The 24,911-nt window shown below is 41.9% G+C and overlaps 1 protein-coding gene across 5 annotated transcripts in view; it reads right to left on the bottom strand.

Annotated features, from left to right (window-relative positions):
* The window catches only part of PLCB4 (phospholipase C beta 4), a 423,595-nt gene that overhangs the window by 247,103 nt on the left and 151,581 nt on the right, over window positions 1-24,911 (bottom strand). For all 5 annotated transcript variants that reach the window (XM_049651129.1, XM_049651127.1, XM_049651128.1 and 2 more), the window contains one exon: window positions 7,327-7,387. The gene's annotated coding sequence lies outside the window, so the exon portion shown is untranslated. The remainder of the gene's footprint in view (window positions 1-7,326; window positions 7,388-24,911) is intronic.

Genomic DNA, 24,911 nt, shown 5'->3' with positions numbered 1-24,911 from the left:
GGAGGAGGAGGAGGGGGAGGAGGAGGGGGAGGAGGAGGAGGGGAAGGAGGAGGAGAAGAAAGAAGATGATGACGATGACAAGAGGCAAAGTAGCCACGTCTTTAAGACCGAAGCCCCTGAGGATGGCAGAAAGGTGCACCAGAAGAGACAGTGGTATTGGCAAATGTGGATGGAGGAAGCAGCAGAAATACTGTCAACACATGAAAAGAAGATGGTTCAATATAGGGATGGTCTTCCTCACAGAAGAGCAGCATCTGTGCATAGTCTGGAATCCACAGAAAAGTCACTTTGTAGAGTGCCAGAGGGCACAGCACCCCTGGGTAGGAGGTCCTTAAAGTAAGGACAAAATGGTATCTGAGTTCCTCAAGGCTGGTTCTTTGCAGACTGTTTATTCCTTTACTTTTGTACTGAACAAAGAGCATAGGGCTACAGAGGCGCACAAAGAGGCCAGCCAGTTAACTAGCAACCAGTCTGAAGCCTCAGCAACATCCACAGGAAAGGAAAACACGAAGAACATACGGAGTATAAGACACGTCCCATACACGCACCATCTCGTCCTCAGGAGAGCTTACAGGATCATCTCCTATAAAGACTTCCAAAACCCATGAATCAGGCAACAGTCTGCTTGCTCATTTTCCAGTTGGGAAAACCAAGGCCCCAGGTTTCAGAGTTCCCATTCTGACTCCAACACCACCATGTGTCCACCCAGGTGAGAAAGTACAGAGGTCACCAGGAACAAGTAAACTTCTAATTGCTTAGGGACGTGGGTTTGACTTCTATTTTTCTATCAGTCCTGCAGGGACTCTTTGACATATCTCCGATGAGAAAATGGGCTGCACCTACCCAAATTCTAGACTGCTATATTATTACTCAAGGAGTAGGAAAACCACTACCATCACAGGAGCTTCTTGCTGCTAACTTTTTCTGAGTACTGCCTTCTCCCAGCTACCTGAATGCTCACTGTTAAACCGCAGGTCCTCTGGCCACACAGGAAGAAGGGTCAGCAGATCCTGTTAGCATTTTCACCAACCGAGCCACCAGGGTCCTCTTCCAACTGCTCTCCTCCTGCTTTGGTGACACTGAATCCGCCCCCACCCACGACAGGGGCCACAAAATACAGCAAGAAATGAAGCAGTTGATCTGTGAGGTGGTTATGGCCCAAGGTCACAAGCTGGTTCCTCTCCTGGGAGGGTTTATTTTAGTCCTCAGGCCTCAGTAAATAGCCCTTTCCCACCTGAGGACAGCAGACCAGATGCCTTGCTCCTGTTTTCATTTCAGAAAAGTAGGTAAGGAGTTTTTAAATGCACATATTTCCACTGGGCTTTTGCCATTTTGTTGATATAGCACAAAAGTGTACAAAGACTGGGGAGCTCTACTGAATTTATTTTTTTCCCTCCCTTTTACAGAAACAAACCAAACAAAGCAAATATTTACATTTGGCAGGGGGAAAAATCCATATTCCACATCTGGAAAAGCCTCTGTATGCCCAACTCAAAATGGGTGTCTGTAACACTGAGGGGAGAAGTTCTTGCTGTCATGACCACTCAGGTTTTTGGGAAATGACACAAAGAAACAATTTTAATGTCATAATGACTTCAACAGCAGCATTCTCATGAGCTACATGTGAAAAGCCCAATCCATGAAATGGCCAGCTGGCCATTCATTGCCTAAGCAGAAGACTTTAGAGTCTTCTTAAGGGCAGCCCAGTCTAGCTGACCAGGGAAGGGAAAGGGAGAGAGCCACTGTGCAGAAACGTGCCCAGTAATGAGTGGTCTGTTCATCCTAGAGCATTCCCAGATCATGGCAAAGAGGTTGAGATGTGTATAGTATAGGAGAGGGTCCCTGTGGCAGATGGTATTTCTAACATTCTCTTCACACAGTGGGACTTTAACACTCCTTCCACTGAGAGGTGGGCTTTTAAGTCTCCTCCCCCTTAAAACTGGGCAAGTTTGTGATTCACCTATAACCAAATAATATGATGGAAATGATGCAGCATGACTTCCAAGGTCAAGTCATAAAGTGATGCTGCTTCCAGCTTGTCAGCTGGAATCATCTTGCCAGAGCCCACGTAAGCCTTCTGGCTGCCCTGAAGCCGCCATGCTGTGAGGAGGCCCACAGTTGCCCGTGAAGAAAGACCATCTGGAGAAATCCTGAATCTATATTAAGAGAGAGGGGGGCAAGTCAGCCATCAGCTACTCCAGCCTCTTGCTCTTTCAGCTTCAGAGGCCATCTGAATACAACTGCTGGAGTGACCCCAAGCCAGAAGTGCACAACAGAACCCACCCAAACCCCTGACCCACAGAAGTGAGTGAGTGCTGCTGTTTCAAGCCGCTACATTCTGAAGTGATTTCTTACACAACGATAAATAACTAAAACAGACCCCAGCATATAAACTGCATCATCAGATACCTTACTCCATACACTGGAAAATGCAAGTTTTGAACTGGGTCACAATCTAGCCACCACCTTCCATTCTTACTGTGTATTTAGTACTCCAGCCTCATCCGTTTCCATGCAAGTACCCCAAATTTTTTAGAACCTTCTTCCCTAACACACATTATGTACATATACACATCTTTCCATTACCCAAGACTCCATCCTTTCCTCTTTAGAATCCTTCCACATACTACCGTTCATTCATGATGCTTTTTCCTCTAAAAAGTGATACTAGAATTCCACACTCCTGAAGGTTATTAGTGACAGCTTACCTGCCAAACCCAATCGTTTTAACCATACTCCACGGGTATAGGACATTGGCTCATTAAGGGAAAGTCAGCTCACTTTCTCTGGAAAACAGTACTGCCTCATTTCTTTATTGAGCAGGGTTACCAGGGCGATTCAGGAGCCCTAACAAAGTCTTATCTCAAAGGAAGTAAGCCTGTTACCAGAGTTTTTCTAGAACATTCTGAAGTTGCTCAGTGCCGCTAGCCAAATGTGGCTTCTGAGGACTTGAAATATGGCTGGTCTGAACTGAGATTTAAGTACAAAATATACACCAGATGAAAGAAATGTAAAATCTCAATACTGTTTATATTAATTAAATGTTAAAATAATAATTAGGATGTACTAGGCTAAATAGATTATTAAAATTAACTTCAGCTGTGATCCTGGACTTTCCAGCCTCCAGCTCAGGCTGCTATAACAACCAATTCCTTTTTACTTTTTTAATGAGGCCACAAGAAAAATTGGAATCGCATATGCTGCTCACATATTTCTATTGGATCACACTTTTGTGCTCTACTGAATTAAAGGTACCCAAGGAAACACCATATATATTTCCCTAAAAACTCCATAGAAAAAAATACTCTTAAAGGCAAAGGTGAAATATTAAGGAATACAATTAAAAAGGATGGTTAAGAGAGAATGAAAACTAACAATTAGTGTGTATGCTCAGAAATGCTGCTAGCAAGAATAAGTTACAATCATACAATCAGACAATATCCTTGCCTCCTGGTTCAGGGCACTGAAATCATTATTCAAGCTGACATGCATCTAAGGAAGGCTTTGAGATTTCAGAATTTATTATTTTTTTAAGTCAAATATATGTAGAAATTTTACTCACTGCAAATTACCTAGGTATCTCTCTGCACTGCAATCTCTTTCGGACTTAAAAATATTTGAAGCAGTAGCTTATTAACTTCCCTGGGGAAGAAAGTGAATTTAAGGTGCTTCTTGAAATGCAGAAAACTTGTACCAGGAAATATATGGCTGAAAGTCTTAAGGGATGACAAGTAGGTCTGTAGGAGTGAAGGAATGACATGGCATTTAATGACATGGTTGCTGCTAGGTAGAACAGACACTCCCATGTCCTGTCACCACTGGGTCCCTTTTAGCTGTCCTGTGTGCCCATCTCCTGGCTTGTATGTGCTTTGCTTCTAAGAGATGACACTTGCAATTTTTTTAATTTTTGAGAGAGAGTGTGTATGTGTGCACCCGTGCAAGCGGGGGAGGAGCAGAAAGAGAGGAGACACAGAATCTGAAGCAGGAGCACAGTCTGATGTGGGGCTAGAACCCACAAACCATGAGATCATGACCTGAGCCAAAGTCGGGGGCTTAACCAACTGAGCCACACAGGTACCCCGGCACTTGCAGATTTCTTAAGAGGAATATCCCTTAACTATTGGAGCTGCTTCCTCAGCAGATGCAAAGACCCCAAATGCTCTCAAATTCACAGCCTCCCCCCAAACCAGTCCACAGCCAATGGTTGCTGCAAGGATGGGGAAGCTTGGCCCCTTGCTCTGGGGCAGAAGGAAGTGGTTCTCAGGAGCAAGTATGCTCCAGAGTTCCTCCAGGATCACGGCTGAGACAAGGACTTTGCTCGGAAAAATCCCCCTGCTTCCTTCTTCCCTGTCCCTCTCCAACTCACTTGTTTCTCCTGGGAGCACTCCCTTAATAAGACACTCGTGCAAAAGTCCCTCATCTCAAGTCTGCTTCTGGGGAGCTCAGCCAGACTCTTGTCATGCATGAATGGGCTCTAAGAAAACATGAAACCAGATTCTTGTTGTACCACAAATAAGAGCTTCTATGTATAATACTTAAGAGTTCGAAATAACTGCACTATCCACAATTTACGAAGAATCATCTTTGTTCCCGAAGAGCACTGCAGCAACCCTAGGACACAGGTCTTAGATCTAATAAATTAATTAATTAAAAAATAAAATAAATATAAATAAATTAAATAAATAAATAATAAAATAATAGCTGGTACCATACATATAAACATACGGCTGTCACTATATATCTATGCCTATACCTCCAGCTGCAAGACACATTAGGACAGCCTGGAAGGCTCCAAAGTAGAGGCAAAAGGAAAAAGAAGTCAATGTTAAAGTTTGGGGAGTTTCATACCTGACAATAACAGTGTACATTCTGTATATAATCAATATTTAATAAAAAACAATTTAAAATCATTCAGAAAGCAAGGAGCCCCAAATTTAGGTAAATCTTCCAAATTTCAATACTGCAGGAAAGAAGGTATCAAGGGTTGTTTTCTTTCTTTCCATGATATTTGAAGACCACCTTTGGTTTGACTTATAAATTCCTCTTTACCAAGAGTCATCTTGAAGCTAGAAATATAATGGCAAGAATAATCCAAAAATAGTCATTTTGCTCTCTATGTAAATATTTTCTATTTTAGGAGTTTAAGCCTAACACTGCTAAAAAGCCAAGTTGAATGGGACATAAACAAGAATATACACTTTGTACCATTACAGGAATTAAAATATATTCTGAATACCTATGGTGCAAGCAACAGGCTTAAAACAAATGCTTAGAACTAATGTACAGTCATAGGTACTCATGATGGGAATCACAGAGAAATAAAGCAGGTGTTCAAGATAAAACCGGAAGACTTCCAGCTCCCAGGTCTAGAGGTTTCCAATTTTGAATATGGAAAGACATTATAAAAGAACAAGATTTCAATTCAATGTGAAAATGAAATGCCTCATAATACAAGATACTCAACAACTGAATGTTGCTAGAGTTGAGCTTTTTTATTTTTATTTTATTTTTTATTTTTATTAATTTTTTTTAACGTTCATTTATTTTTGAGACAGAGAGAGACAGAGCATGAATGGGGGAGGGTCAGAGAGAGGGAGACACAGAATCTGAAACAGGCTCCAGGCTCTGAGCTGTAAGCACAGAGCCCGACGCGGGGCTCGAACTCACAGACCGCGAGATCATGACCTGAGCCGAAGTCGGCCGCTTAACCGACTGAGCCACCCAGGCGCCCGGAGCTTTTTTAATAGAGGATGGAGGAAAATAAATTCTCTCTTTGGGAGGAAGGCAAGACTAAGGTAAGGGTAACCACCACCTGGTGACATGTGGGGCACTGGGTCCAATCAGGTCTTATTTGAAGAGGGAATGGAAAAAGAGCCCACATACTCTATTAGCTGTCTTGGGACCCGAGTCCATCCAAAGTCTTTGTAAAATCCAGTGCCTGGCATTTATACCACTTCATATGGAAAAACTTCTTCTTGGAACTTAAAATGTTTAACAAACAACTTCTAAGCTATGTTTTTAAACTTCTGAATCAAGTGTTTATTTTCACCACACACATAATTCATTTATAATAAGCCGATGAAAATGATCTCTTATTTAAGAATAACAACTATTGCACAGCAAAAGCAAACAGTCCAAAAAGAATGTAATAAAGGCTAAAAAGCAGATGTCATGCCTATCCTGATTTAAAATCCCTAGAGAATTATTTAGAAACCCCTACCCCAACTCTGGTTTTCCTGCTAAAACATAGTTTATGAATCATCCATGGGAAGCAGTAAAACACAGTGCACTCAACTAAAAATAGGTAGGGACACTCAATAATAAATCTACTCTCTTGATAGTCTTGTGTCACCATTAAATACTGATCACTTAGAGAAGTGTGATTCTTCTCTCCCCTCACAGAAAGGCTGGAAAAAAATCAGCCACAGACCCTGCTGGAAGGTAACAGAGTGTGTGACAGGACTTGCAACGTGGTGAAAAAAGTAACATTGATTTAAAATGCCTGTAAGCTGGGGTTCACCTCTCAGGATGAACAGTGAAGATGCTGGTTATTTTTTATCATGCATCACTATAAAATGACTTCTTGCCTGTTGAAGAAATGATACATAGTCCAAGCGTTTCCCTTATAACATAGGACTCTCTACAAAAAGTCCTATATAAGTTCCTACAGAAGTTATAAAAATAGGAATTTGATTAAGAAGTCAGAATAAAACTCATATTAATCAAGATCCTGGCTCTAGAATAAAGCATTGGAACCTCTAGTTTATAAATAAAAATAATTGGCCACCTAGAGCTATTATTGGCCCCCATTTCAGCATTTCTTTAGAGATTTATAAAATGGAACTTAGAGAGGCACTAGGAGAATTTATTTCTGTCATTTCCACAGGTAGTTCCCACAGAATGGATGGTGGATTCTAGCTGACAATGAGGGTAATTGTGATTTTTTTCCACATTTGTGGGAATCTTCCTAAATATTATCTGCATGGGACTGAATACAAGTCCTACATTTTTCCTCAGAAATAACTGCAGAGAACAGGAACTTAAATGATATCTAATGGCTCACTAAATGCCGGCAATACTACCACAGACAGCGAGGAGAAAAGCTAGTGAAGGGTGAAGTGCCCTAGGTTGGTGGAATGAATGAACTGGAATCTGGAAAATTCCAGGGGACTGATGCTCCGTTGCACGAAGGAAAGTAGCTGTCAATCAGTTTTGAGGGGCACTTCAGGGTGGACATCGGTATAAATGAAGGGGGATTCACCTTACAGATGCTAAGTTCTAGAACCCCACAACTAGAAACTCTACCACAGCATGCAGAATACTCACCAGGCAGATGTGGAAGGGACTGCAAGTGATGTCCACTTAGTTGAACTCACAGTGCCGTCCTCTGTGAAGCAAGCAGACACAGAGCAGTGAAAAATCAATGAGAGGAACCTTTAGGATTCTCATGTAAGGAACAGCTTTGTGCACTTCAAAATCAGAATCTATAATATTAAAAACACACACACACATCAGAAAGGCACGTTAATACATTAGTGACATTACTTTCCAAATGAACAAAGACACACAGTCATCAAATCAGAAATGTTACCGCTACGCCAGCCTACAGGGTTTATAGACCCTCTTCGCTGTGCTGATCTACTGTTCAACCTCTTACCGTGATAATTAAGGAACAGTTGAACAAGACCATCTAAGATCTTTTAGAATATAAATCTTTTCCTGATTAACAGTCAAACGTCCTTAGATGAACTGTAAGAAAAAGTTTGCCACTTTGATGAAGAACAGTGCTGAACACCTAAGATTTATAACGGATTTGCATCTTTCTACAAAAGGTGTATTTTTGCTACATGTTTTTTGTTGTCTTTGTTAACAAGTTGGTGATGTAGATTCTGGATTTGACATTAGATTTCTGGTTTGGTGGAAATTTAGATTTTGAGATCTTTCCAAGGTGGGGTTGGGAGGGGTGGGAAGTTCCAGGTGGTATCAGAAGTACACAGAAGTTAAAAGCAAATCCATTAGCATTTGGGAGGAGCAGAGGTGGAAAATTTGGCAATTGAGGGGCACCTGGGTGGCTCAGTCAGTTAAGCATCCGACTTCAGCTCAGGTCATGATCTTGTGGTTCATGAGTTCAAACCCTGCGTTGGGCTCTATGCTGAGAGCTTGGAGCCTGGCGCCTGGTTTAGATTCTCTGTCTCCCTCTCCCTGCCCCCTCCCTGACTCATGCTCTGTCTCTCCCTCTCTCTCTGCCCCTCCCCACTCATTCCCTGTCTCTGCCTCTCAAAAATAAACATTAAAAAATTTTTTTAAAGAAAATTGGCAATTGAAACATGGGAAAATGATGTCTGTAAAACGTGAACTGCGTTATTGAGAAAGTCATCATCGATGTATAGAGATGTCTACAGTAAGGTTCTAGGTAGGATGGTTCATCTATGATGCAAGACTATATGCCATTAAAAAGAAAGAAGCAGGACACCTGGGTGGCTGAGTTGGTTGCACGCCCGACTTTGGTTCAGGTCATGATCTCAGGGTTCAGAAGATCAAGTCCCATATCGGGCTTGTTGCTGTCAGCACAGAGTCCACTTCAGATCCTCTGTATCTACACCCCCCCCCCCCCCCCCCTCAAAACTAAAAATACAAACACATTAAAAAAAAAAACAGTTGGATCTATATGTACAGATTTAAAAAAATCAGGTCACAGTATTAATTTTCAAAAACTCAAGTAGTTGAGTAATATGCGTACTATGACCCCAATGTGTTAAAACAAACCTCGCTAACCTATGTGTAAATCCTATTAGATGCAGAGAATGTATCTGGAGGGATAACAAGAAATTTGAGTGTAGCTGTCCCAGAACTGGTGCTGAAGGACATAAGAGGAAAAAAAAAAAAGGACCTTTGCATTTTAACCTAACATTTTACCATTGTGTGCTATTTTACCACGAAACCTGTTACTTTTATAATTGAAAGTGAAAAACAATCCAATTCATCCCATATTTTCTAGAAGAACAAAATATTCCATTTTAAAAATACATAAATAGAGAATATCTAGTATCATGTGCATTTGTTTATTGATTTAGCAAATATTTACTCTGACCCAGGCTCTAGGCATGAATTGTATCATATATAATCCACATAAACACTCTAAAATGTATATACTGTGATTATTCACATTTTATAGAAGAGAAAACTCAGAAATGACTCTTCAGAAATCACACAGAGCTGGCATTCAACCCCAGGCACCTTGACACATATTTAGCCTCTATGGAACTGCCTCCTCCATGGCACGCACCCTGTTTTCATATTAAATTTATATTTGTAATGAAGTATTGTAAGAAAGTATTGAAAACCATCACAGCTATCCCTAGCACCTTGCTCAGTGTCTAGCATATTAGTGTGCTCAGGAAATCTTCATTGAACAGGTGAATAATTGGGTGGCCCGCCGATAGCCAGGAACTTCAACTACATAACTATGTTATGCCTCTTGGGACTATGAAACAAAGCAGAGTTCCAGAAACACTCATTGATTAAGGACCCTGCTGTACCATGCTCCTAATTTTGAGAAACTACTTGCCACCCAAGTCCTTCTGTAACAAAAGACTTAAAGACAAGATGTGTTTTTCCTCTGCCTTCTCTAATTCCCTAGGGACAACCCATCGTTCCATACACCTTTCTAATTCTGTGCGTGGCTAGGATACTGCAACATTTGAGGAAGTCAGTGATGAAATACTTAACCACAAAGGAGTGAAATGGTCTAAACAGTTTGTCATGAACTAGCTATTGGCATATGGCAGATGAACTTTTATAACTGACTTAGTGTCGCAGTCATATGTGAATCAAGGCCTCAACTTACCGCCTTTTTCATTCTAACATTACTCCAGGTGTTAAAGAGTACAAATGAGTTCTTTGTAAAAGAGAGACTGTGTGTGTAGAAGTCTCTGGATGTCTGTGTTTATGTGTGTCTTTGCATATGCTTTTGGTCTATTCTTCTGTAACACAGAAAGAAACCTAATAAATAGACAAAATTCCCAAATATTAGAAACCTATTGGTGCTGGTAAACAAAAGCTGGTTTTCATTCAATAAGGGTGGCAGCATTATTCCATGTGGAAAGAATCGACTCAACAAATGGTGCTGGGACAACTGGACATCTACATGCAAAGGAATGAAGGTGGATCCCTACCTCACATTATACACAAAAATCAGCTCAAAATGGATCACACATGTAAATATCAGAATCCAAACTATAAAACTAAGGAGTAAATATAATACAGGAATAAATCTTTGTGACCTTGGGTTAGGCAACAGTTTCATAGATCTGGGACCAAAAGCACAAACAATGAAAGAAAATATTTGACTTCATCAAATTAAAAAATTTTGTGCTTAAAAGATCACTCTCAAAAAAATGAAAAGACAACCCACACAATGGAAAAAGATTTTTGCAAATCACTTATCTAATACAGGACTTGTATCCAGAGTATGTTAAGAACTATTTCAAATCAACAATAAAAAGACAAAAAAACTCAATTTAGAAACGGTAAGTCATCTAAATAGATATTTCTCAAAAAAAGATACACAAATCCACAAATCATCAGAAAAATCCAAGTTAAAAACCACAATAAGCTATTACTTCACCCCCACTAGGATAATTATAATTGGAAGACAGATTACAAGCGTTAATGAGAATTCGGAAAAATCAGAATGCTTGTACATTACTTGCGGGAATAAAATGGTGTAGCCACTTTTGAAAGTAGTCTAGCAGTTCTTCAAATGGTTAAACATAAAATTACCATATGGCCCAGTAACTCCACCCTAGGCCGGTACCCAAGAGTAATAAAAACATATGTCCATATAAAAAGATTACATGTACTTTTTCATAGCAGCATTATCCATAATGGCCAAAAAGTACAAACAATCCCAAAGCCCATTTACTGATCAATGGATACACAAAATGCAGATGGAATACAACAGAATGTTATTCAGCAGTAAAAGAATGCAACAGGGATACATATCATACATACATATATATCATACATACATATCATGGACAAACTTTAGAAAGCATTATACTACATGAGAGAAGCCAGTTACAAAATACCACATGTTGTAGGATTCTGTGTATATGAAATATCCTATTCTAGGCAAATCCATAGAAGACAGATTGGCGGTTGTGTAGGACTGAAGGGGCAGGGAAGACAGTCAATGCTCCTGGACACAAGCAATCCTAGTGTTCTTACGTTACACCATGGCAGTGGTTGCACAACTCTAAATATACCAAAAAAAAAAAAAAAATCCAATCGTACATTTTAATGGGTGGACTTTATGGTACGTAAATTGTATTTCATTAAAGCTTTCTTTTTAAAGACTGCATTTCAGTGAGTCTACCCATGAATACTTGTTGGCTTCTTTCAAAAACGACAGAACACTTCTTCACACTGCTCAAGGAAACCCAGTAAGTGGTGAATATTTACACTTCTACAAGATTTGCTATCACAGTACTCCACGGATACCTTGTGATGGGAAACACAATTGCATTTCACTCTCACCAAAGAGAAGCACATGCACGGAACTACTTCCAAACCGTAACAAAGCACCAACATCTTACTGCAAACCACCAGTAACGACAGGCCACAGCATTTAGACTTATTAGCATTAGAGTCTTATTTCAAAGCAACAGGGATGCTGTAGCCGAGGGTCAAGTTTTGATTTCTCAGCAGATGGGGATAAAAATGTGCAAGTATTTGAGGGTGACAATGCCAGGCCTGTTTTTGTACATCTATATATTGAACACAGAAGGACTGGCATTTAATGCCCTTTCTGAGACATTCAATATCAGGATTTTGTTTTCAAATGAAGAATAACTTGGCAAGACTGAACCAAAACAGATTCATTGCTCTTTGATCTGCTCTCGAACATGGAAATTGTTTTGTAAACAGCGTTTGAGGATACTCACGTCAGCAAGCATATAGCATCACAAACCACCTCAAACCTTTGTTGCTTAAAACATGTAACTATTTTGGTTCACATAGTGATCTCAAGTTTGCAAGAATGGCAAGAGGTCAGAACCCAACACGCTAGCCTCTGCTGCGTCATATGCACTAACGTGGCTTTGGGCAAAGCTAGTCACATGGTCAAGCCCAGCTATAAAGGATGGAGAAAGTCTCACCCATTAGTGGGACACTGCACATAACAAGGGCATAGGTGCAGGGAAGGGAAGACTTTGTGGCCATTTTTTACAATCTATCACAGCAGTGTGTCGTAACATGAAACACATTGCCATTAAGGGTCCATAGAGAAATATCTTACAATAGATTACAGTTTATTATTAATGGCGTAGCTTACATGTAAAATACAGTTAACTTACAATGGTACAGGGAGAGCTAATGTACAACTGCACATATATTAAGACTTATCTTCTCTTTATGGAAAATGTCATTTTTCGGGGCGCCTGGGTGGCTTGGTCGGTTAAGCGTCCGACTTCGGCTCAGGTCATGATCTCATGGTCCGTGAGTTCGAGCCCCGCGTCGGGCTCTGTGCTGACAGCTCAGAGCCTGAAGCCTGTTTCAGATTCTGTGTCTCCCTCTCTCTGACCCTCCCCCGTTCATGCTCTGTCTCTGTCTCAAAAATAAAAAAAACGTTAAAAAAAATTAAAAAAAAAAGAAAATGTCATTTTTCTATCGAACATAAGTATATTACTGTAAATACAGTTGCACAGCTATTTACCACAGTAATATTACTATATTGCCATATAGTTTTAGGGTTTGTTTGTTACCAATTATATTTTCTTTTTAAGCAAATACATTTATATGGAAAAGAGTAACAAATTCAGGTGAAAAATTTGGCCAAATCCATACAAGTGGCCCATGAATAACCCAAGTTTAGAACCCAGTATTTGAGGGTGACAACGCCAGGCCTGTTTCTGTACATCTATATATTGAACACAGGAGGACTGGCATTTAATGCCCTTTCCAAGACATTCATATGGATACAAACCACCCACATATCTGAATGAAATGCAGATTCTGTCTGGGATAGGTCTAAGGTGGGACCAGAGATTCTGCAGCCCTAACAGGCTGTCAGGTGATGCCAATGCTGGTTCCAGAACACGCTCGGAGTAGCAAGCAATGGCAGGGGCCTGACAATCAGATAAAGCTGAGGGCAACCTTTACCGGCCATGTGGTCTTGAGCAACGGACCTTGCCTCTCTGAAACCGTCTCCCCCTCTGTCAAAGGCAGGTCATACTAAGACCCACCTTGGAAGTCTGGGTCAGGATAAAAGGAGAAGAAACACACACCAGGTACCTGGGGCAGTGCCAGCCAGCCAGAAGTGCTCAACACTGGCTTGGTCTTCTTCCATAGTTAATGACTTCCAAAACAGTCCTCAAATGGAGCTGTAGGTTAAGAAAGGTAAACAGCAGGCCAAAAGGATAGCCCAGAGTGGTACCATGTCACAACACTAAAAGTAACTGGATTTTAGAAGCATTTCTCACCAATGCAATCACATTTGCTATTTCTGCATATTGTATTAATATGTTTGTCTCTTCAGTCACTCAACAAACATTTATGGAGCACTCACTGTGTGCCAGACCCTGTTCCCAGCTCTGAAGACAGGCCAGTGGACAAAAACAAAACTCCAGGTCCCGAGTTCACACCCTCCGATTCTGTCTAACCGACATGTACTCTCTCCCCACCAGGCTATACTGGAGAGGCTTCCATGGGCCTTATCTGGCTACATACATGTTTAAATGATCACCTTCTAGTTCCCCACAGCCCCCAGCTGCCCCATCACTGCCACCCAGACAGCCCCCTCTCCTATGCCTTCCTGTTCGCCCTCTCCAAGTTAGTGAGCCCTAAATTAAAGACGTAGTCAGCAACATTTATAAGCATGGAGTGAAGAGGATTCCGCCTCCCTGCTCTGCATATTCACCCTGTACCACTATTCAGTAAACATCCTGCCTGAGAGCAGTTCAGCCATCCCTTTGCCCCTCACTGGGTCTCCAACTGCCAGTTTGAGAAACGGCTCTAAACTTGGCCCAGGAAACTTAGAGCTTCTGTATCTGTCATTTACTGTGGCTAATCAGCTTTAAAATGTGTAACTGAGGGCTCTCTGTAGGAGATCATGAGGTGTTTGGGGGATTTTTTGCCCCCTAAATAATGGTAATGGTTTTGCAATGACCCACCTACATTCTTTCCCCTAGTTTCCCCTATGTATTGGTTTTCTATGATCGCATTACAAACTGGCACAAACTTCACGGCTTTAAACAACACACATTTACTGGCTCTTAGTCCTAAAGGTCAGAAGTCTGGCGCAGTTGCTCGGTTCTCCACTCAGTGTCTCACAAGGCTAAAATCAAGGTGTCTTCCAGGCTTCCTTTCTGGAGGCTGAGGTAACAATCTGTTTCCAAGCTCAGTCAGGTTGTTGGCTAATTTTACTTCCTTGGAGCCATAGGACTGAGGACTTGGGTTTCCTTGCTATCAGCAGGGGGCCACTGTCAGGTCCTAGATGCCACCTATACTCCTTGCCGCATCACCCCCACCATCTTCAAAGCCAGAGACAGAGAACCTTCCTTGTGTGGAATACTTCTCTTTGAATCTTCTTCAGTCCTTTATAAGGGCTTTCCTGATTAGGGCAAGCCCACCAAGGATAAGCTCTCACTCTTAAAGCCAACTGTGCTATGCAACATAACTGAATCGCGGGAGTGATGTAATCCTAGTACTACAGATTATTCAGGGTGCATATACCAGTGCATGGGCGCCTTGGGGCCATCCCCGAATTCTGCCTACTACACCTAGTAACTGTGAACATGCATTTGTTTCTGCGTGTGGTTTTCTTCTCAGGACGGGAACTGAGGTCATGTGACAAGAAAAGCTAACTGGCCAGTGGAGAGAATACATGAAAGTTAAAACCGGAGAGTATGGGTTTTTGTTGTTGTTGTTGTTTTTAACAAATCTCACTTTGGTCACTGGGAGTAGTTAACGTTCTTAGGATCCCATTAGCCAACCTAAGAATGCATGTACTCTCCAAATTCCAAATCCAGAGAAGTTTCTCCCCTTTCAGTTAAACTGAACCATCATGAAACTAAACATCTAGAATATTAACATTTGAGTAGGACGATGAGGTAACAAAGATGAAAAGCAAGCACATGCCATGGGCTGAAATTGCTTAAGTTAAATTACATTTCCTACATATTATATTTTCTACAATAATATTTACAGGGAAAGAATATAGAAAATTCAAAGGATGCTTCATACATCTACAAGCACAATGCCTATTAGATTTTTTTTTTTTTTACAGAAAAAAGCAGCTTTTAAGAAATATCCCTTTAAAAACAGGTTAGAGAGCGGGGCGCCTGGGTGGCTCAGTCGGTTAAGCGGCCGACTTCGGCTCAGGTCATGATCTCGCGGTCCGTGAGGGCTGTGAGTTCGAGCCCCGTGTCGGGCTCTGTGCTGACAGCTCAGAGCCTGGAGCCTGTTTCGGATTCTGTGTCTCCCTCTCTCTGACCCTCCCCCGTTCATGCTCTGTCTCTCTCGGTCTCAAAAATAAATAAATGTTAAAAAAAAAAAAATTAAAAAAAAAAACAACAGGGTAGAGAGCAAAACTGACCGATTTAGGAGAATAACAATAGCAATAATTACCAATTATTGAGAAATTACTACATCCAGGTATTAACTCACCTGGATGTGTATGTGTCATTATGTGTATGAAGTCATTAACTCACACCAAACCCTATGGTAGACACTTTTTACGGAAGAAAAAACTGAGGCACAAAGTGGTTACATTGTTTATCCAGGGGTGCATGGCAAGGAAGCACAGAAGCAGGACTTCAAACCCTGATGATCTGGCCTAGTACACTTAAAAAAAATTTTTTTTAATGTTTATTTTTGAGAGACAGAGACAGAGCACAAGCAGGGGAGGGGCAGAGAGAAAGGGAAACACAGAACCTGAAGCAGGCTCCACGCTCTGAGCTGTCAGCACTGAGCCTGAGGCTGGGCTCAAACCTACAAGCTGTGAGATCACTACCTGAGTGGAAGTTGCATGCTCAACCGACTGAGCTGCCCAGGCCCCTCTGTACACTTACTCTTAAGAGCTGCATCTGGCTGTGCACCCATCTGTGCTCCCAGTGCTGGGAGACAGGGGTGCTTTCTGCACCTACCATACAGCACAGGTGAAGGCTGAGTACACATGCACTGCACTCAGATCTGGCTCATGGCCATGGCTGGGGGCAAATGGGGGCTGCAGCCTCGCCAAGGGGTGTGTTTCTGTAATTTGCATAAAGCCCCCCTCCCCCCCCCCCATGTACCAGTAACCACCTTATTCAAGGAAGGCTATGAAACAATCCAAGCATTCTGCTATCCCCTTATAGCTGTATTGGGGGGGGGGGGGCGGAGAGGAAGAAAAATGTAACTGGTTCCTTTTTTATACCTTCGGAACCCATTTTCCTATACCTGCATTCTGAAATTCAGAGATTATGAAAAGATAGGAACAAACCAAAAGCAAACACTAGAAGCAAAGAAAAACCACTGGCTCCATTTCCTTTTGTAGAAAACAAAGCGAGCTTTTCTCTAGGTAAAGAGAAAAGACAAAATCTATACTTGAACAACCTCGTTTCTCTTCCATCAACCCAACCCAGACAAAGCAGGGGCAGCATGGCACCAGGCGCTACCAGTGACACGGACCTCAAGAAACCCATGCTTAGCAGTCACAGTAATAGGTCACTGGAGGCAGAGCTGGGGTGGGGAACACAATACTGCATCTTGACTTCTGCATTAAAGGTATGGTTACATTCAAGGCTCATTTCCATAACTAGGTTGGATGAACTCACAAATCAGGTGACATTTACTCAGCGTTCTTTCCTGGTCCTCGCAAGGCATGACCAAGGGCTGTCACCTTGCCAGGGCCCTCTGCGCGAGGGAAAGACTACCATGATACTTCACTCAGCCCTCTCTAGGTTTTGCCTATGGTTCCCATCTCAGCTCCAGTGTCCTGGTGGTAGTCACACAGCAGAAGTTACGAAAATATAAGTTTAACTATGACTACATAAGTATTCAAAAATTACATGTAATCTCTAATTTGTAGTATATTTAATATATTTACAGATGTATTTTCTATATTATGTATAAATAGAAATTTTGTCCGAGAAGCCTCCCTTTAATATGATGCTTTGCAGTGTGGCTTGTTGGGGGTGGGGGTGGGGGGGTCTTGATTTTTTTTTTTTTTTACAAGGTTTTGATAGAGTTTCTCATGCTACCTAATTTGACTTAAAATTGCCATGCACTGCAGCCGGAAGATTTAAATATGTTTGAGATCAGACAGCCCTCAAGGTCCCTGGCTGCCTGTGGTCATCAGTGATCCTCAGAACATTCGAGCAGGGTCTTAGTTTCAGAAACCTGGATATATGCCAACTCAGGTAATTATTCTCTGCCTACCTAATTTCCCCAGGCAATTTAATTGAAAATGGTATTATCCGTCACCTCAGTTCTAATCTGCTCTGAAGTGTCCCCGTGTCCTGCTTCTTCCCTCCACTATAAGCTAACTGAGCTGGTTTCTTTTTGAAGCTTAAGTTGAAAAAAAAATATTTCTGAATCTCTCTAGGGGGAAAATATCAGATAAATAGGAGCCATTTAATTAGTCTCAAACCAGTGTACTGAATAGCGTTGGCAGCAGTTGTAAGACACCCCTCCTTGCTGCCTAACCTTATGAAAAGTCTCTTTTATAGACAGAAATACAAAGGGTTTCTTACTGAAAAACTGACCAAAAAAAACCCCCAAAAAACTGGGGGAGGGGAAAGGGAGAGACCCTGAGATGATTTCACTCTCCTGAAATGATTTTATTTTTTATTAAAAAAATTTTAATATTTTTGAGAGAGAGAGAGAGAGAAAGAGAGAGAGAGAGAGAGACAGTGAGAGAGAGAGAGAGAGAGCAACAGAGACAGAGCGAAAAAGAGAGAAAAAGACAGAAAGAGACAGTGTGAGTGGGGAGGGGCAGAGAGAAGAGGAAGACACAGAATTTGAGGCAGGTTCCAGGCTCTGAGCTGTCAGCACAGAGCCCAATGCAGGGCTCGAACTTATGAACCAGGAGATCACGGCCTGAGCCACAGTAGGACACTTGACTGACTGAGCCACCCAGGTGCCCTGTCTGTTTCAAAAGGCACTGTCCTTTTGTTCATTTCCAAATTAGCTGATTTACAATCAGCAGAACGAAATACACCATTTAACACAGGAATGCCTGAAACTCAATGAAAATGCAACAGAAATATGCTTTTTGATTACTTCAGACAAACATGAACTTACATCAGTGCTAATAGAAATACAATGAAAGCCACAAAGGTGAGTTACAAGTGTAATTTTGAACTTTCTAATAGCAACATTTAAAAAGTAAGAAGAAACAAAGACTACTACTCAGCAGTAAAAGGAAAGAACTGATAACAACAACTTGGATGGATCTCAAGAGAATTTTGCTGAGTGAGAAAAGCTAATCTCAAAAGGCTCCATACTATAGGAGATTCCCTTTATATGACAATCTTTAAATGACAAAAGTACACAGATGGAGAACAGATTAGGGATTCCTAGGAATTGGGGGTAGGGGGGAGAATGGGGGAGAGGCGGGTTGCTATAGCTACGGAAGCTTAGCACAGGGAATCCTTTCAACGCAATTCTGTATTTTGACTGTGGTACTGGTCATATGCATCTACACAGGTGATTAAATTGCAAAGAATTACACACATGCATGCATAAAATGATGAAATCTGAATAAGGTTAGTGAATTGCATGAATGTCAATGTCGTAGTTGGGCTATTATACTATAGTTTCAAAAGATGGTACCACGGGGAAAACTGGGTGAAGGGAACAGGGGATCTCTCTGTATTATATTTTATAACTGCATATGAATCTACAGTAAGCTTAAAATTAAGAATTACAAAATTCATGTACATGTAATCAATATAAAAATGGAGATTCCCCACCCCCCACCCCCTTCTAAGTCTTTGGAATCCAGTGAGTCATTCACACTGATGGCACATTTCAACTCAAAGTAGCCACATTTCAAGTGTTCAATGGACACATGTGGCTATGGGGCCCAGTCCTGGGCAGCAAAAATACTTTAAACTAAGCCTAATATCATTTCCCAGTCCTGTCAAGTGGCACATTCTAACATGAAATATCTTTGCTTTCTGAAAGTCTCTTACATAGCCGGTTTGTAATGAAACCCTTGGTGCTTGAACAATCACTGGAAACGTGACCTAACTGGGAGAGAAAATTTCATCAGTGGTACCAACCTGAATCTGGTTTGGACCACAGTTCCACAACAAAAATAATCCCTGTAAAAGAGACATCTAGTAGCTTCTAAGAAATAATGCCTGGGGCGCCTGGGTTGCTCAGTAGGTTGAGCATTCAACTTCAGCTCAGGTCATGATCTCACAGTTCATGATTTCGAGCTCCACGTTGGGCTCTGTACTGACATCTCAGAGCCTAGAGTGTGCTTCAGATTCTGTGTCTCCCTCTCTTTTTCTTCCCCTCATGCTCCCCCAGAGCTCATGCTCGGTCTCTCAAAAATAAACATTAAAAAAAAGAAATTAAAAAAAATAATGCCTAAGAAGAATTTCAAGAGCTATGGTATATTGACTAGTCTCAAGAACTAAGACTTTTAACTATTTTTGAAACTCTGATTTTTTTTCTGTTGTTTTCTCTTACTTCTCCTTGGTGATTAAAATTATTAAAATGAGAAGGTCTTGTGGGTTTGCTCTTCAGAGCCATGAAACGGTGAGACTCAATCTTCTTTTACAGGTAGCCACGGAGGAGAAAGAAACAAGGGATAAGTGTGTAATGGCAGCTTTGTAAAATACATAAAATTAGGCCAAATCTCTTGGGACTCTGAAAAGTAAAACAAGGTGCAGACCTGGTTCTCAGACCAGGTCTGACAGAAAGCTCAGGGCTCAATCTCAAAAGACCAGTGCAATCTCCATCCACTACAGAAAGTGGGAATGCAATGAGAAAACACTATTCCCAAATGGAGACTTGGAGAGTATAAAGAGAGCGGGTTATGGAATGAGAGAAATGGATCTTTGAGAATACAAGACAATTAACCTCTCCTGGACCTAGTTCCCTGGTTGTAAAGCAGCAAAATTATCTACCTCACTCACTGTTGTAAAGTTAAATGGAAGAATACACGAAAAGTGCCTATCACATTCCTGCAGTCCCGAGTGGGCGTTCAATTACAGTCCTTTCCCACTCGTTTCTATACTCAAATAACTACCCATGAGAGAAAATAATCCTGTGCAAAGTAAACCAAGAATAGTAACATCAGAAACTCAAGAACTGATGCTCTAGAGTAATGCCAAGGAGAAAAATGTCATTTTAATCCATTGCGATTTGCTTTTATTATTTTTTTTTTTTTTGAGAGAGAGAGAGAGAGAGAAAGAGAGCACATGAACAGGGGAGAGGGGCAGAGGAAGAAAGAGAATCTTAGGCTCTCCACTGAGTGTAGGACTCAATCCCACAACCCTGGGATCATGACCTGAGCCAAATATCAAGAGTTGGACACTCAACCAACTGAGCCACCAGGCACCCCTGTTCTGATTCACTTCTAATCTGTTGGTAGGAAGGTGATTTCATATCAATCTAGGTTTATAGCATTCGTGAGATAGCCGTAGAGGAGCAGATACACCTAAGGTAGAGGCCCCCAAATAATCTAAAAACTGGCAACTGAGCTGATTTCAACAGAGAATCAAGACCTGAAGAACTTTTATATATTCATATTATTCACAAACATAAACTGTATCTTCCAGTCAGCAAGTGAGAATAGGAAAGAGAATATGGTACAGCTCAGAAGAACCACTCAACGCTTGATGTTCTCTTGTTACGAATGACAGAATTTTCAGACTGGTATTTATGTTTGTCACATAGTTTTTGGCAACAGACAACTGATCAACCATCTGTTTCAGGAGAAATCACATTGTGAGCCGGCCCACTAACACCCGATATATAGCAGTGCAGCAGTAACTTGGTTTTTATTGATAAGACTGAATTCTGCAAACTCTCCAAGACTCAGAACACATAGTTGCAATGTCAGAGCCCTAAGATGGGTACCCTAGTCAATAGAAGGGCTCCAAATGCACAACTTGGGAGTAATTTGTATGGATAATACCATGCTGTTTCCTGTTCATGTCTATTTGGTTTTATGAGGAAACTAAAGCAGACAGTTTATCTACACCTCTAATATTCGGGACAAAATTCCAGTTTTTATAGTATTGTCAAACTGTGTCAGGAGGGTCCCTCTGAGGATATGAAACAGCTGCTAAGAGATTATGGGGAGGGTTTCTGCCATTACTACTTTTGACATAAGAATCAAAGTCCATCAAGCTACAAATACCACTTGAATCAGGAAAGAGTCTCTAGAAAACCACAGCACCTGAAGTAAAATGAGATGAGTTACTAAGACTTAGATGTGCACACCCACCTAGGACATTCAGGCTTCATCAATGCCTGGGTTCAGAGGCAGAAATTATCGTTTTAAATATTTATTTATTTTGAGAGAACAAGAATGGACAGAGACAGAGAGAGAGAGAGAGAGAGACAGAGACAGAGACAGAGAGAGGGCGGGGGAGGAATCCTAAGCAGGCTCCATGCTGTCAGTGCAGCTCAATCCCACAAACCATGAGATCGTGAGCTGAGCCGGAATCAAGAGTGAGACGCTTAACCAACTGAGCCACCCATAACTGGTTTTAATAATCAAAAAAAAATTCCAAGTTCTAGTATAAGATGTTGATATAGGAAGATCCTGAACTCATTACCTCCCATAGATATCATTTCTACAGCTATACATGGAACAATTTCCTCTGAAAAAACAAAACAAAACAAAACAAAAACCCTAAGAACTGGCAGAGTGACCCCTTCAACATTGGGCACATGAGAGGAAGACCATACTGAAGCGGGTAGGACAGGCTGAAATACAACCAAATATAACCTTGTCATGCATCCCATCCCCAATGTGGCAATGCACAATCAGGGGTGAACCCAAAACCTGCAGCAAAGGGTTCGTACCCCACATCGAGCAACCCAACTTTTAAGACCAGCACCTGAGACATGAGCTGCCAATACCTCTGGATTTGAGAATAGGGCTCATACTCACAAGAACCCCAGGAGGATGAGGAACTAAGGAAGAGTTCTTAGAAGGCCTGTGGGCAGACTGCAAACTCACCCGCCAGGGCCCAGCACAGAAGCAGTCCATAGAAAAGTGCCTAGACTTCACGTGACAGAGACTTGTTTCCTAAGTTTAAAGCACTCTACTCTCCTGCTTTGCTGAAGCCAAGAGAAACCATCATACTTGTTTTGTTTCCTTTCCGGCCAGTCCCATCTTTATGGTTCAATGGGGGCCTTCTTGTATGATCTCTCTCTGCAGCACGTTTTCCTTTTTCTCCTCTTTATTCTTTTCCCCCTTTTTAGCAGGTGCTGCCTTTGGAATCCCCCCCTGCCTCACTGCAGCTGTCAGTGTCCTCTTCATGTTCTATCTCCACTGCACACAGAGTGCCAGTAGCACCCAGAGGGGAGCTTCTACACACATCTCATGTCCCGGTTTTCATGTTTAGTGACCTGGTTTTTGCAGCTGCTGCCCAGGGAATGCCCCTCAATTGCCCGGCTCTGGAGGCCAGTAGAGGGGCTTACATACATGAGTCCCATGGGAATGTAACAATCAGAAAAACCATTCTTTACAGACTACTAGTACTGGGGCACTGCACAGACAGCAGACCAAAACACAGTCCGACCTTCCTGCCAAAGAGGCCTATCTGCTTGTCCTGGAGCTCGGCTTGAGGGTCAGGCTTCTGGTCTGGTGCACTCAGAGGAGCCCACAGAAGTGCTCCCACAAACACAGGCTGGTGGATGCTACCTTTGTGATCTCTCTCTACCTTGCTCCAGTTCGTTGGTACCTTCCAGAAAGGAGCTTATGTCCTTGTCTAGTGCCCCGATTTCAGCAGCTGCTACCAGGGGATACCTCTAGATCTCCTGGCTCTGGTGACCAACAGGCTTCTATTCACGGGTCCCACAGGGCTGTAACCCAAGAAAGAATGAGTTCTTAAATAGCTACTGCACCCAGGGCACAGCAAAGGACAACAGATCCAGGAGCTCAGTCTTTCTGTGAAAGAGGGCTATTAGCTTACCATCATAGCTGCAGCCTGACAGATAGGCTTCTAATAAAACATACATCTAAGGGGTGACTGCAACCTTTCCTGAGGTTTTGGAGGACAGGCACTATTCTTGCACTCTCCCTCTGCCGTGCTCCAGAGCACCAGCACCTCTAGGATGGGAGTTCTTGTACATTACATACCTGGTACCCCAGTTTTAAGCCTGGTGCCCTGGTTTTTACAACTGCTGCCCAGAGGATACCCCTTGATCACCTAGCTCTGGTAGCCAGAGGGGCCCGTGTTTCTGGGTCTCACGGGGCAATAACCATAAGAGAGACCGTTCTTAGCAGGTAATCACCCACAGGGAAACACACAGAAAACAGACTGCAATACCCCCAGCCTCTCTGTGAAAGGCCTACTTGCTAGTCCTGGACCCCCAGCCTTAGCAGCAGGATTCATGTTTGGCGTATATCTAGAGGCTACAGAAGTACTCTCAGGGAACACAGGCTAGGAGACACCATCTCTAGATACTCTCCTTCCACCTCACTACAGCTTTCTGGTACCTCCCAGAAAGGAGTTTTAATCTGGAGCCCTGATTTTTGCAACTGATGCCCAGGGTACACCTTCCAATTGCCTGGCTCTGGGGGCCAGTAGGACTTATGCTGACAGTTTCACAGCATTCCTTAAAATGCTGTGGCCTGAGGGTCTGTTTCAGGTGCTGACATTCTCTCCTTTGGGACACTGACTGCTCTTGCCACACCCTCAACTACTGACATCAATTAAAAATAAAACAGGTTCCCTGGACAATCACAAACATTTGAGAGACCACCAAGAACTAAAGCAAGATTGAACAATAAAGTTCACAAGACCAAATCTTCAAGAATGGGAGAGGTGGCTGTATCATCTACTATATAGAACCAACACAGAGAGTCAAGCAAAATGAAGCAGCAATGGACTATGTTCCCAACAAAAGAACAACATAAAACCTCCGGGGGGAAAAAAAAAAAAAAAACTTCATTAAGTGGAGATAAGTAATTTGCTTGGTAAAGAATTCAAAGTAACAATCTTAAGGATGCTCACCAAGCTGGGGAGAAAAGGAGATAAAACACACTGACAATATAACTGACAATACATGAGAAAGTTCCAAACACAAACCACAGAACTGAAGAATACACTAACTACACTGAAAAATACACTAAAGTAGTTCGATAGCAGATCAGAAAAAGCAGAGAGGTGCCTGGGTGGCTCAGTTGGTTAAGCATCTGACTTCAACTCAGGTCATGATCTCATGGTTTGTGAGTTCGAGCCCCATGTTGGGCTCTGTGCTGACAGTTCAGAGCATGAAGCCTGCTTTGGATTCTGTGTCTCCCTCTCTCTCTGCTCCTCCCCTGCTCATGTGCTCTCTCTCAAAAATAAACTTAAAATTTTTTAAAAAATTAAAAAAGAAAAAGCAGAAGAAAGGATCAGTAAGACAGGTCAGAGAAAGTCACCCAATGTGAGCAGGAAAAAAAGAAGGGACTTTAAGGGACTTCTGGAACAGGCCAACATTTGCGTTACAGGCATCTCAGAAAGAGGAGAGAGAAAGGGGCAGAAAACCTATTTGAAGAAATAAGACAGACTAAAGAAATAGGAAGACTGAAAACTCCCAACTTTGGTAAGAAAACAGATATCCAGATCCAGAAAGCCCACAGATTCGAAATATGATAAAGTTAAAGAGACCATCACCAAGATATATTATAATTAAAATGTCAAAGACAGGGAGAGAATCTTAAAAGTAGCAAAAGGAAAACAACCTGTTCTGTA

Source organism: Panthera uncia, assembly GCF_023721935.1.
Source record: "Panthera uncia isolate 11264 chromosome A3 unlocalized genomic scaffold, Puncia_PCG_1.0 HiC_scaffold_11, whole genome shotgun sequence".
Taxonomy (NCBI): Eukaryota; Metazoa; Chordata; class Mammalia; order Carnivora; family Felidae; genus Panthera; species Panthera uncia.
Note: the sequence above shows the minus strand (reverse complement) of the source record. Positions and strands in the feature narration are given on the sequence as shown.